At 38.0% G+C, this 13653-nt stretch overlaps 1 protein-coding gene across 1 annotated transcript in view; it reads left to right on the forward strand.

Annotated features, from left to right (window-relative positions):
- The window catches only part of LOC107498919 (vascular endothelial growth factor receptor kdr-like), a 303930-nt gene that overhangs the window by 157238 nt on the left and 133039 nt on the right, over positions 1–13653 (forward strand). The window lies entirely within an intron of this gene.

Here is a 13653-nt window from a genome sequence, read left to right on the forward strand (position 1 = left end):
ACCCTATATAGAGAAATTTGACACAACTTCTATATAAAACCTCTTCCAAGACTGAAACTGTGAAGAAAAAATTCTTTGTGAGTCAGGGAAAAAGATCCATTGGCTTAGCTTCTGCACACAAAAAAAGTCACTTTTCTCTTGGGATATTTACTCCATGATAACTGTTGCTGCCACAACTCTGGCCCCAGAGGGGTTCTATTCCCCTGTTAATACTCATGCCTAAAGATGGGAAAACCGTAATTTCCTTGATTCTTTGTAGCTTAGCTGGATCGAAGCTGAAATATTCACAATTATTTTCAAGTTATTAAAAGGTCAAGAAATATCACCTCCTAGGAGGGTATCATAAAGTTGGACAATCTGGCTTACCTTCAGGTCATGATTCAGCACAGAGGTCCCTTTTTAGCTTACCTAGAGACAGTTTCTGTATAGCAGAAAATACTCTATACTTCTATCCCCAGAGGGCTTGTTTAGACCATTAGATTCCAGAAGCCTAGAGTAAAGGCTCAGCTTTCGAGCTTATTCTAGGAATACTTTCTTTGTTTTTGTTTTTGTTTTTGTTGATTGTTGATTATTTGGATACCAAACTTCTACTCCTGAAAATAACATCATGCCTACCTTGCAGGGGAGAACTCACCCATATAGGCCTCATCAAGATTAACTTCTTAGAATTGTTTGCTACAGCAAGCTACAGTATAATGTTCACACAGAAAATGCACGCATGCAGCAAATCATTTATTCATAGTTCCTGTCATTGGAACTCAAGCCTGCCTAACTTATGGGAATTATTTGAGAGGATATATGCAGCTAAAAAAACATTAAAAGTAATTCATTTAGACTTTCAGAAAGTCTTCTGCATAGAAACCTTGAGAATGTTTCACCCTAGAGACACTGTAAAAGGAATGAAGTCACAGTGATATTGGAAGAATGATTTATATAAGTAGAACAAAAGAATACCTTCTCTGATTGAGAATATATAAATAACAATATGTGCTCTAGGATTTGTTCTGAGACTAGTCTTCTCGATCATAAAAGAGGGTTCCAAGTGATAACTTTCAAGGTTACTAAACATTTTCAGATAGTGCAAAGCTAAGCCAACAGAGAAACACTGCAGGATGATTTCAGGAGGCAATAGGCCTAGGACCTAGGAACAGTAGTTAGGCCAGAGACTGGATGAGAAAAATGGAGGAGTTTAAGTCCAAACCATCCTGGCTTCTCTCTTCTTCTCTCATTCAAGTCCTATACAAAAAAAAATAAGCTTTACAGGATAACCCTCATGCCTCTAGATTTAGTAGAAAGGGTGCTAAAAGACAGGCCTGGAAGACAGAGGAACGAATTAAGTCTCATAGTAGATCTGGAGTCCATGAGTAGACAAATATAGATCCCACTACCACACATACATAAGAGTGACTCATTGAGAATAGAGGCCGCAGGCCAGTCTTTTCCATTTTTTTTTCTGGACAGCGACTTCTCTCCTTTCCTGAGTTGTATAATAGATGCATGGGAAACATCTGGAGTTAAGTGAGAAATCTTCATGGAGGACTGTCCCTCCAGAATAACATGGCTCTCAGTTTAGGAAAAGGTGGGGAGGTGAAAGCTTCTCTATTCAGAAGAAAACAGAATGACCTCTTTATAACCCAGACACTCATAATTTCTGTGCCTGTCCTGGATGTCCAAAAGAGAGACTGTTTTGTGCTTTATGCATTATCCTCAAACAGACAGAAAGACACAGAGAGGAATAAACAAATGTGCAGACACTTAGTATTCCTGACTGGTAAATGTCAAACATGGGAAGTGGCCTCCAAGGGAGATAGGACTGTTCAAGCAAGTCATCCTATTTCTCAAACCTCATCACCAATTATGCATTGAATATACTGAATGTGATTATAATTTCATTGTTCTAATTTCAGCTTCTCCCCCATCCTCATTCTGTTCTCCATGGAAACTAGCCAGTGATTCAATTTTGAAGTACCCTTTCCTAGACCTAGATGTCTTTATGCACCCTAATCAGCTTGATTTTCCCTAATCTGCTCAGAGAACAAGGCTGAGGGTCTTTGTTTATGCATCAACCATCTTCATTACTAATGAATGCCCCATCTAATTTATTCTGAGGTGGCGGAAGGAATAGGGTAATGCTGGTTCTTAGGAAAACTCTAGTCCAAACCTAGAGGAGAATTATGGATGAAAATTAGAAAAGCAATGATATAATCTTCACTTTATTGTTAACCTGGTTATATGATCTCAGTGAATTACTTTCTGTCCCTGAGACTCAGTTTTTCCATGTATAGTATGAGAAAAAAAACCATTAAAGATAAGCTAATGCAACTGCAATTCTACTACTTAATGATTTCATGAAAGGTATTAAGATATAATGTGTGAAGCACAGGAAGAGAGAGGGATATAGGAAGACTGGGAAGGGTGGGAGTTGGGGAAGGAAAGTTTTTCAGGTCTTACTGATCCAGGCTCTGGATAAAAATTTGCCCTCAAGGGTTTTGAAGAAACGTGGTGGAGTGAGAAATGTCCAACAATAAGCAGAAGATCTAAAACACAACAAAAAACACCCAAACTTCACAACAGCATGTCTGAGGTGGGATCCATGCATAAGAGCTAACACAGGTTAAAACACTGGTGTACTGAGAGAAATATAGAAGTTGACATATGAGGCCAACTGGAGATAATTGACACTTACAGTGCCTTCCATCCCAAAACAGCTGCTTATACATTCTTCTCTAGTGCTCATGGAATATTCTCAAGAATCAACCACATACTGGGACACAGAGATAGCCTCAACAAATAAAGAGGGTTGAAATCATACTAAACATATTCTCTGATCATAATGCTTTGAAAATAGAGATCAACTGCAAAAAGAAATCAGGGAGAATCACAAATACATGGAGATTAAACAACATGCTACTGAAGAATAACTGGGTGAGAGAAGAAATAAAAAGAGAGATCAAGAGATGCATAGAAATGAATGATAATGATAGTACAACATATCAAAACTGTAGGGACACAGCAAAAGCAGTCATAAGAGGAAAGTTTATATTATTACAAGCCTATTTCCAAAAATAAGAATGAGCCAAAATAAACAACCTTATGTTTCATTTTAAAACAACAAAAAGGAAGAACAAATGAAGCCTAAAGTCAGTAGAAAGAAAGAAATAATCAAAATTAGAGCAGAAATAAATTAAATTAAAAACAACCAAAAATTTTGAAAATAGAAAAAATAAATGCAACAAAGAGAAGGATCTTAGAGAAGGTAAATAAAATCGACAAACCCCTGGCTAGACTCACTAAAGAAAAAAGAGAAAGGGCACAAATTAAAAAAAATAGTGAAGAAAGATGGGAAATTATGACTGACATCGCAGAAATACAAAGCATCATACAAAAATACTATGAAAAAGTGCATAACACAAAATTTAATAATCTAGAAGAAATGGACCAGTACTTAGAAAAATACAATCTTCCTAGACCAGATCAAGAATGGGAAAATCTAAATAGACTGATCACCAGTATAGAAATTGAAATAATCATCAAAAGGTTACCAAAAAGTGAAAGTCCAGGACCACATGGCTTCACCAGTGAATTCTACCAAACGATCAAAAAAGATTTAATACCTATTCTCCTCAAACTCTTCCAAAAAATTGAAGAGTAGACAATACTTCTTAAATTATTTTATGAGGTCACTATTACTCTGATACTAAAAACTGGCAAGGGTAACACACAAAAAAGAAAACTACAGACGAATATCTCTCATGAACACAGATGTAAAAATCCTAAATAAGATACTAGTGAACCATATATAGCAACATATTAAACAGGTTATACATCACAATCAAGTGGGTTTTATCCCATAGGCACAGGGATAGTTCAACATACATGAATCGATTAATGACACCATATAAACAAATTAAAAAATAAGAATTATTTGATCATATTAATAGATGCAGAAAAAGCCTTCAACAAGATACGGCATCTATTTATGATCAAAACACTTAACAAAATCAGTTTAGAAGGAAAGTACCTTAACATAATAAAGGCCATATGTGACAAACCCTCAGCCAACATTATACATAACGGTGAAAAACTAAAAACCTTCCCTCTAAGATCAGGAACAAGGCAAGGCTGCCCACTATCACCACTGTTATTCGATATAACATTGGAGGTCCTAGCAAGTGCAATCAGAGAAAGGAAATATATAAAAGGCATTCATATAGTATATGAAGAAGTGCAAATGTCACTATTTGTAGACAACATGAGTCTTTTTATAGAAAACCCTAAATACTCCGCAAGAACACTACTAGAAAAATAAGCAAATACAGCAAAGTTTCTGATTACAAAATCAACATTCAATATCTATAGCGTTCCTATACTCTAACAACAAAGTGTCAGAAAAAGAAGTGGAGAAAATAATTCTTTTCGCAATTGGAATAAATGTAACAAAATATCTAGGAATAAGTTTAATGAAACATGTGAAGGACCTATACAATGAAAACTTCAAGATTCTATTAAAAGAAATCATACAGATACAATGAAATGGAAAGATATTCCATGTTCTTGGATTGGAAGATTCAACATAGTTAAAATTGCCATATTACCTACAGCATTATACAGATTTAATGCAAACCCCATCAAAATCCCATCGGAATTTTTTAAAGAAATAGAACTAAAAATCATCAGATTTGTATGGAAGCACAAAAGACACCGAATTGCCAAAGCCATCCTGAGAAGAAAGAATGAGGCTGGAGGCATCACTCTGCCCAACTTCAAATTATACTACAAAGCGATAATAATCAAAATGGCATGGTATTGGCAGAAAAACAGGCACATGGACCAGAGGAACAGAATCAAGAGTCCAGAAGCAAACTCATATTTATATTTGCAAATAATTTTCAACAAAAAAAGTGAAAAACATAGAATGGAGAAAGAAAAGACTCTTCGATAAATTTTGCTGGGATAACTGGAAAGCCACCTGCAAAATAAAATGAAATTCAACTGTTATCTATCACCATACACCAAAAGTAACTCAAAATTGATTAAGGACCTGAATATAAGACCTGAAATAATAAAATGCATAGAAGAAAACATAGAAACAAAACTCAAGGACCTTGGACTTAAAGATGATTTTATGAATTTGACCTCAAAAACAAGTGAAGCTAAATTATATTGAACAGGGATACATCAAACTAAAAAGCTTCTACTCAGCAAAAGAAATCATCAACGAGGTATAGAGACAGCCATCTGAACAGTAAAATACATTTTTAAGTAATGCCTCTGATAAGGGCTTAATATTCAAAATATACAAAGAACTCATACAACTCAATAACAACAGAAAAACAAATGATCCAAACGAAAAATGGGAAGGGGGCCTGAACAGACACTTCTCCCTAGAGGACATACAAATGGCCAACAAATATTTGAAAAAATATGCTACGTCACTAGCTATTAGGGAAATGCAAATCAAAACACAATGAGATACCATCTTACACCTGTTAGAATAGCTGTAGTCAACAGGACAAGTAATAACAAATGTTTCAGAGAATTCAGAGAAAAAGGAACCCTCATACACTGCTGGTGAGACTGCAAATCAGTACAGTCACTATGAAAAACAGTGCGGAGTTTCCTCAAAAACCTAAGAATTGATCTACCATATGATCCAGCAATCCCACTGCTGGGATGGAAAACAAACATATCCAGAATTTTAAACCTGAATCTTTTCATCTGGTCCCTCATAAGTCATGGCTTCTATGGTATATACCATTTGAGAAAGCAAGTGTTTTACATGTGTGAGTCATTGAATACATTTATAAGATGCTAGGGTGGGAGATAGATGGCAGGGACATCTCCTCCAACAATTCCAGACTTCAAACTCACAAATCCATATAGCCATATAGGGGAAGGGAAAGAAATGGGAGATGGGGGTTGAGACTAGAGGCTCAAATGCAGCCAGAAAAACTTGCTGCCACTTCCTTTTAGGTTCTGGTCAGGCCAATTTTAGTCACACAGATAACAGAACTTTCTTCTCTTTCCTCTAAAAATCTTTAAATATCAATGTCTTCATCAACTTAGATTGTCATAACAAAATACCATAAACTCTGTGGCTTAAACAACAAGAATTTATTTTTTACAGTTCTTGAGCCTGGGCAATTTGGGATCAACATGCTATCCAATTTGATTCCCTGGTGAGAGCTCTCTTTCTGGCTTGCAGACAGCCACCTTGTCACTGTGTCCTCACATGGTGGAGAGAGAAAGCTCTAATCTTTCTTCCTATTATAAGGACACTAATCTTATCATAAGAGCTTCACCCTCGTCTCATATAAACCACAAATTAACTCTCAAAAATCTCACCTCAAAATAGCATCACTTTGGGGGTTAGGACTTCAACATAGGAATTGGGAAAGGGGGCACGAAAATTCAATCCATACCAATCAAGTCTCTCATACATTCCAGTACCCAGTTCTTTGTTAAATAAGATGATATTAGCTCCAGAGGCTATAACTGAAAGATACCTTCGTGGCATTGAATTCAGGGCCTTGTCCTAACTTTCACAATTTTAGACATACATGAGAACTTTTGTCAGGAAGCATGACCCAGTCTGGCATGAAGCAAGGCTGTTTACCTTCCTGAGACCCTCTCATCTTTGGGGGCCTGACTATAGAATAGTTTTAAGGGCAGAAATAATAGCTATATTAAACTCATCTCCCAAAAGCCAGTCTCCAGGATCCTCATCGACATCTTTTTGTCAATTGCATTACAGAAAAGATGATCATTACTCATACCATCTTAAAACATTGGTTAGTGATTGCTGAGTGTTCACAAAGTAACCAAGAATGGATTCCTGACCTGAGGCAATTTTATAATCCAAAAAGTCAGGACAAGCTAATGAGCGAGATGAGATGGACAGCCATGAAAAAGACTCAGGGACATTTGTGAGAGTAAAAATACATTGCGTGATAGTTTGCTCCAAATTTATGAAGTATAGTTAATGAATATTAACTGCCTTTCTATCCTTCAAAAAGTATTTTCCAGCATCTTACAAACTACCTGATAAATAAATTAAAGAGAAACATGGAACTAAACCTCAAAACATTATGTATATAATGTCAGTTAGTATTAATTCAGAAAAGGGAGAAGTCAGTTTGGGCAGGGGCAGCCAAAGGGCTTTGAAGAGATGGAAACACCGGTGGATGAATAAATATAATTAACAAAAACAAAGAGGTCAGAAATGGTATTTCAAGGGAAAATGGTGGCATGAACAAAAGATATGCATATTGGAATTGATCAGTCAACATTCATTCATTCTATCAATATTTATTGAGCATCTATGACATGATAAGCACTGTGCTAGATGTTAGGGTTATAGCACCAATAAAAAAAAACTTGTGTGGTCCTTGTCCTCATAGAGTTTACATTGCAATAATGGAAAGAAACAGTAAATGAATGAACAAATAAATGAAGACATATTATAATTGCAATAAATATGTGAGAAATAGAATAGTAAGGTAGAGTGGGAAATAGTAAGGTACAGTGTACTACTGTATAGTGGGTGGTCAGAGAAGAGCTATCTAAAGAGGTAACATTTAACTTGGTCCTAAAAGATTACCAAAAAGCAATGTAATTTATTCGTGGAGCCTGTGGAACAATTGGGCATGTAATAACAAGATTTATAGAGAAGCTGGATGACATAGTTAATGAGGAAGAGTCACGTCTTAGAGGGGCCTATTTTGAACAAGTGAGAGAGGAATATGCACTTTATCTGGAGGCAGTGGAGAGTCATTGAGAGCTTTGGAGAGGAGTTTTGATCGAAGTTATGGTTCAGGAGAATGAATGATGTGGCCAGTGAAGATTGGTTTGAAAAACAATAACATTGGAGGAGAGAAACCCAGTTAGGGAAACATTATAATTGTTCAGACATGAGGTAATGACTACCCAGACTGGGATAGCTGCATAGTGGAATCTGAGAGGAAGGAAAATGAAAGCTGTGGCAAAGTAACAAGTGATAAGACTTGCAACTGATGGGAAGTGAGATGTGGAAGTTGAGGGAGAGAGAAGAATCAAAGATAATAGGTTTTACATGGGATATAAAACTGAAAGTACCAAACAAACAAGACAAAAAAAACAAAAACTCATAGACACTGACAGCAGTTTAGTGGTTACTAAAGGGAAAGGGAGGAGGAGGGGAGTTAGATAATGGTAAAAGGGGGTCAAATATACGGTGATAGAAGAATATTTAACTTTGGGTGGTGAACAGGCAATGCGATATACATATGATGTATTATTGAATTGTATGCTCGAAAACTATATTTTATTAACCAATGTCGCCCAGATAAATTTAATAAAAAATAAAAGAATCTTACTTCAATGAACTTGTTATACAGTAGAAATCACAAACATATATATTCCACCATAAATTTTCAGTAAAAATTAGAAAGTTCCCCATTTTTAACACAGATCAATAGAATTTGTCACTTACTCATTTACACAATATGTAACTTCTCATAAAGTTTTATTTTTTTTCTACCAGGTAATCAATAAATATAAATATAAATGAGTGATGAAAAAGATATAGTGAGGTTTTAATACTTAGTTATAAGAAAAAGATGTCTTCCACTAGATAAAAACTCAATTCAAAGGAAGAGTTGGTCTGAAGGGAAAATAATCCAAAAATTTTCTTTTTGAGTTATTGAATTGTTGAGATGCCAGTGGGATCCCCAAGTAGAAATGCTAGTAGACAAATGAAAATATGACTTAAGAGTACTCACAGAGCACAAAAATAGCTCCAAATTGGCCATGTGCTTATGGGAATAAAAATATTTAAGGAGATAACAATTGTTACACATTCACCAATCACCTATACATACTTGAATGGGTCTTCTGCTTTAAAAAATTGATGCTGGTGTTCAGGTCTTCAGAGGTTCACTACTGAGTGGATCAGGGAATGGGGACACAGATTTTGAGAGCATACAGCCTACCTGTTCAGCCAGCCATATTCTTTAAATTTTTTAAATTAAATTTATTATGGTAATATTGGTTAATAAAATTATATAGGTTTCAAGTGTACATTCAATAATAAATCATTTGTATATTGCACTGTGTGTTCACCACCCAAAGTCAAATCTTCCATCACCATATATTTGACCTCCTTTACCCTTATCAATCTCCTTCCTCCCTGTTTTCTTCTGATAACCACTAAACTGTATGATTTAACTCATATGCTGGATATAAATCTGAAAGCAACAAATGAACATGACAAAGAAAAACTCATAGACACAGATAACAGCCATATTCTTCAATCAAGAACATCACTACTATGATTGATCAAGAATTAGAATTTATCAAAATAAATATTGATATAAGGAACATTAAGCAAATCTTGAGGTGCTACAAGTAGCTACAAGAAATGATGATAAATTGATATTACAAGTAGAATGTTTTAATCATTTAATTCTAATCTCAAAGCTTTGACTGTGAGATAATCTATCATTTCTGGTACCCAACATACACTCCATATACAAATGCAATAGCTTAAAACCCCTAGGGTGGGGTGGCTCCATAGTGTAGTGGTTAACACATCTGCTTTACATGCAGAAGGTCCTGGGTTCATTCCTCAGGTGGAGCCATGGACCATACCCTAGGTGCATGCCAGGAGCATGTGGGAGGGGGTGCCCTGCCTTCAGAGATCTAGTTCTTAAGGGGAAACAGCAACATCCATGGGCCAGAGGTGGAAGTGGAGGGGGGGGAATTAAATAGGGAGAAGACAAAACAAAACCCTAGGTCTGAATTAGCACCACCAGTTGTTATTATCCAACAACTTCTTCTGATCATTTGTAGCTATTTCTGTTTAAAATAAAGCATATGTAAAGTTGTGTGTGTGTGTATAATGTTCAGATGTGAAAATTGATGTATCCCCTTGTGATATGAACATTGGTATGACAGTTAATTATTTCTTTATAATTTATGTCAATTCTATCTGCAAAAAAGATTAAAAGTGTTTCTGTGTTATACCTTCCAAGTCAAAATCTGAGTATCTAGAGTTTCATTTTTACAAAGCCCTCTTTTTTATTTCCAGATCACATCTGTGGTAAACTAGCTAATATTATTATCTGGATTAGAGTTGTTGTACTATCTTTTTTTTCCTCAAGGAATTCACATTTAAGTGTATTTTACTGTATACACCATGTTTTAATCTAAAAAGAAGTCTCTCTAGTGTAAATTCCAAAATAAGAACTTACCCTTCTGGTAAAGATGGTGGAGTAGGTAAACACTGTACTTGCCTCCTCTCACAACCACATCAAAATAACAACTAAAGTACAGAATAACCATCACTGGGAGTCACCTGAAGTCTAGTTTAACAGAAGTTCTACAATTTAGGACACACAGAAGAGGCCACCTTGAGACTGGCAGAAGGGGCAGAGATGTGAAATGGCTGGTCTCACACCTGTATGTGGTGGTTGAGAATTGGAAGATCTATCTCAGCTGTGGAGGTCCCCCCGGAAAAGCAAGGGTTCCGAACTGCTCACTGGGCTCCTCGCCTCAAGGTTCCAGTGCCAGGAAGAGAAGTTCCCACAACTTCTGGCTATGAAAACCAGTGGAGATTGTGACTGAGTGAGGCGGAGGGCTGATGGAATAGCAGATTCTCCTTTTAAGGGGCCCATATTTGAACTTATTTGGTGACAGACTTACTCGCTCTGAGCTCTGGATCTGGGGTAGCAGCTCAAAAGACCCCAAGATCACACAGGGAGGAATTATGTTGTCTAGCTTCAGGTAAGGGCTGTGGGGAGGTGGCTCTCTTCCAGATACAGGAGTCAGCAGAGGGCAGTGCTCCTTTGTTGAGACGCCCCTGCCCACCATGCAGACCCTGTCAGGTGCCATATCTGAGTCTCCATCAACTTACGTGGCCCCATCCAGGTGATACTCTGAGACCTCACCCCTTCTAATGTGCAGGCACACTCAAGACTCTTACAGTGGATTTTACATACAAATGGCCTTTCTTGGCTTATGATGTGAACTTTCCTAAAATCTCTCAAAGATTCACAAACCTGAACAGTAGCATCTGGCCTCAGCATGCCCTATATCTCTTGCAGATCAGCCCTAAGCCCAGCATTAGTGACAGCTGGCCTTGCTCAGGTCATGGCTTGGCCTCTCAAGGCACATCCAAGTCTAGCATGGGTAGCTGCCATCTGAAGGTTGCTTGGTGGCTCATGCCAGGTAGCCCTGGACAGGGCACAAGCTGCAGCCGAACTTGGTCTGCAACAGGCACCCTCCCAGGAGACCCCAGCCTGGATGCTTAGTGGCTGGCTTCAGTATGAGCCTAGGGTCACATCTGAGGATGACATACCCAAAGGGAAGACAGGGCAGGCACTGGAGTCTTGCAAAAGCAAATCCTACTCTACAGAGTCAGACCCTGCACAACAGCTCCTCCACTGGTGATGTCCAGTCATCACAACCAATTGGCCTGAGGGTCAATTACTCCCATTGATGAGCAAATAGCAACCAAGACTCAACTACAATAGTAGGGCATACAAAACCCATACAAGAGACTTACCTGGAACACTTGGCTCAGGTGGCCAAGGAAGACCGACAGCACACTTACTATATATCGCCACTCTACTAAGACTGGGAGACATAATAGCTTTACCTATTACCTAGAAAGAAATACAAATGGGCAGCCAACATGGGAAGACAAAGAAATATGTTCCAAATGAAATAATAAAACAAAGCTCCAGTAAAAGAAGTAAACAAAATGGACACAAGCAATCTGCCAGAAGCAGAGTTCAAAACACTGGTTATAAGAATGCTCAGAGAAGGGAAAAATGGCATAGATGAAAGAGGCTTTCTTCATCCTTTTTGCAACCAAATCAAAGTTGTGACAGAAACACAGAGCAAACAGCAAGGAAAGTCGCCTGGGATCCAGATGAACAGAAGCACTACAATTAGGGAGAGAAATAGTTAATTGACCTGCAATGGAGGAAGATAAGAGGGGGCAAAGACACGAGGTTGCCTGGTTCCAAGCGGCTGAGTGGGACAGAGGCTGTGGAAGCAGCAGAGGGCAGCTACGGATGCCTCTTAAATGGGTTGTGTCAGCAAGTGGAATTTCGTGGTGATGGACCTACTTCCTCTGAGCATCAGCACAGGGTTGGCTGCTGGGGGCCCCAGGGACTTACAGGGGGACACTGAGCTGTTGGAGTGAGGGCTAGAGCTGAGGACATATCTTGGACAGAAGTGCCTGCAGTATCCTCTGTTCCTCTGTTGAGCCCTTAACCCCCCAGTGTGCCGACGCAGTGCCACCATAGCTGAGACGTCATCAAACGGGTTAACAGAGGTTGTTCTGCCCAGAGGATATCTTGAAACTCTGCCTCCACCAACTCATGGTCCCACCCAAGCCACATTCGGATGTGTCCTCAGCACCTCAGGCATTCCTTGCTGAGCAGTGACAAACTCACACTGGTGGCAGCTGACCACGTTTTTTGGCATGGTCTCTTGAGGCAACTATAAACACAGCACCTGTGAATTGCTTGCTAAATCTTAATAGGTGGTACTGGATGGGCACAGAGTGTTGCTAAACTTGGCCTGCAACTGATCTCCTCTTAGTGCTGGACACCTACTATGCAAAGCGGTACTGATAAGACCAGAGAACTTAGTTGCTTTGCTCAGTACATAGAAACAGACACAGAAAGGCAACCAAAATGGGAAGACAAAGAAGCAGAAACCATATGAGAGAACAGAACAGAGATCCAGGAATAATGAAGTCAAGCAACCTAACAGATGCGGAGTTTAAAACCCTGGTTAAAAAGATGCTCAATGAACTTAGGGGAAGTAGATTAATTCAGAGAGAACTTTAACAAAGAGATAAAAACATAAATATGGAAATGGAAATTATAAAAGGGAACCAGTCAGAAATGAAGAACACATTATCTGAGATGAAGAGTACATTAGATGTAATAAACAGAGTGGATAAAGAAGAAGATCAAACCACCAATATAGAAGATGGAGAAACCAAGGACACTCAATTAGAATAACAAGGAAAAAAAAGCGAAGACTATAAGGATAATTTAAAGAGCCTACGGGACTCTATTAAGGGTAAAAATATCCACGTCATAGGGGTACCTGAAGGAAAACAAGACATTAAAGAGCTATTTGAAGAAATAATGATGGAAAACTTCCCTTACCTGGAGAAGGAATAGATATACAACCCCAGGGTATCTCAGAAAGTCCCCAAAAGATGAATCCAAAGAGGCCCACACCAAGACACATCATAATTAAAATGCCAAAGGTTGAAGACAAAGAGAGAATCTTAGAAGCAGCAACAGAAAAGCAAGGAGTTACAAGGGAGCTCCCATAAGACTGAAAGCTGATTTCTTTACAGAAACTTTTCAAACTAAAAGGGATTGGCAGGAAATATTTAAAGTGATGAAAAGCAAAGACCTGCAACCAAGATTACTTTATCCAACGAAGCTATCATTTAGAATAGAAGGACAGATAAAGAACTTCCCAGATAGAAAAAAGCTATGGAATATTACTCAGCTATAAAAAAAAGCCTGAAATCTTGTCTTCTGCAACCTCATGGATGGACCTAGTAGGTATTGTGCTGAGTGGGATAAGTCAGACAGAGAAAGACAAATGTCATATGTAGAATCTAGAGAATGGTATAAAGAA

The sequence above is a fragment of the Rousettus aegyptiacus genome, unplaced genomic scaffold, assembly GCF_014176215.1.
Source record: "Rousettus aegyptiacus isolate mRouAeg1 unplaced genomic scaffold, mRouAeg1.p scaffold_m13_p_9, whole genome shotgun sequence".
Taxonomy (NCBI): Eukaryota; Metazoa; Chordata; class Mammalia; order Chiroptera; family Pteropodidae; genus Rousettus; species Rousettus aegyptiacus.